Source organism: Terrapene carolina, unplaced genomic scaffold (assembly GCF_002925995.2).
Source record: "Terrapene carolina triunguis isolate 2854851 unplaced genomic scaffold, T_m_triunguis-2.0 Scaffold236, whole genome shotgun sequence".
NCBI lineage: Eukaryota > Metazoa > Chordata > Testudines > Emydidae > Terrapene > Terrapene triunguis.
This window is the reverse complement of record NW_020664587.1, coordinates 7,201,581-7,203,050: the sequence shown is the minus strand read 5'-3', so window position 1 is coordinate 7,203,050 and position 1,470 is coordinate 7,201,581.

Sequence of the window (1,470 nt, the reverse complement as noted above, 5' to 3'; positions counted from 1 at the left end):
AATCTATCCATCCCCATACACCTATCTAATCTATCTATCATCTATGTCTCTATCAACCCCCATACACCCATCTATCTAATTTATCTATCTATCCCCATACACCCATCTATCTATCTATCTGTCTGTCTATCCCCATACACCCAGCTAATCTATCTATCATCTATCTATCTATCTACCCCCATACACCCATCTATCTAATCTAATCTATCTATCTATCTAATTTTAGGGTTTTATCCTGCTCACCATCCCCCTAGAATCTGAGTCTTCCACATTAAAAAAAATAGTAATAGTGCAGTTACTAGTCTCTTGCTCTGCACCCTGCTTGAGGTAAGGTTGGATTTTTGAGGGGGCCTGGCAGAAGGTGATGGGGGACGGCAAGGGGCTGGGAATAGAAGGGGTTGTTTTGGTGGAAAGGCTTTCTCAAAGAGGAAGGTTTTGCAGCAGTTCCTACAAATGGTCAGATGCTGGGGGCGCCTGATCCCCTCTGGAAGTTCGTTCCATAGCCGGAGCCGCTCACCTGAGAATGCCTTGTCCCCATCGCTCACATGCTTCATCATCTGGCCCTTTGTTTCGTTTGAAGGGAGGATGAGGAGAGGAGATATTTCACCCAGGTGCAGAAATTAGGGCAGTCAAAGGCAGTCCAACCTGATATTGGTCATGTCGCTCTCTTGCATTTGTTGGCTATGAAACTGCCAGCCCGACTCAGGGGCTTGGCTCAGGGGGGCTTTGACTTTGAGCTCGGAGGGAATCCACACACAGTGCTTTGTGGCTACCACTAAACCCCAAGGTGACCAAACAAATTTAGTGACTTCCTAAGGCACTAGAAGAGTCATTGCTTCAAATCCCCCTCAGACCCATAGCGAGTAAGGCCGTGTCTGCACTTAAGACTGTTGCCGCTATAGCAATGTTGGTTGGGATGTGATTTTTTTTTAATGATATTTTTATACCAGTAAAAGCCACAGCGTAGACACAGTTATACTGACAAAATGGCACTTTTGCTGGTGTCAGAGAGTCACCGGGCGATGCTCTGGAACTACTCCCTACGAAGCCAGGCAGGTCTCTGGGGGAGCCTCTCTCTGAGAAGCTTACAGCTTTGACCTTCCTGGGTCTGACCTTGGAGCAGTCAGCATCCCTTTCCACACCGTGCACTTTCCGCAGCGAGTCCGCACAAGCGGGGCTCCTGGGGACGCCAGAGGGGCCTGCACCCCAATTCCGCAGTCAGACGTGACTCTCAACCAGCCGGTAAAACAGAAGGTTTATTAGTCGACAGGAACACAGCATGGAACAGAGCTTGCTATTACAGACATGAGTGACTTTCAGCCAAGTCCATCTTGGGAATCCTAGGCCAGATGCCCTGGATTCCCCCTCTTCCAGTCCCCCCACGCAGACTGCCAGCCTCCAGCTACCTGACCTTGTTATGTAAAGCCTCCGCTCAAACGCAATTGTAAGATCTGTAACTTGTATCAAAAG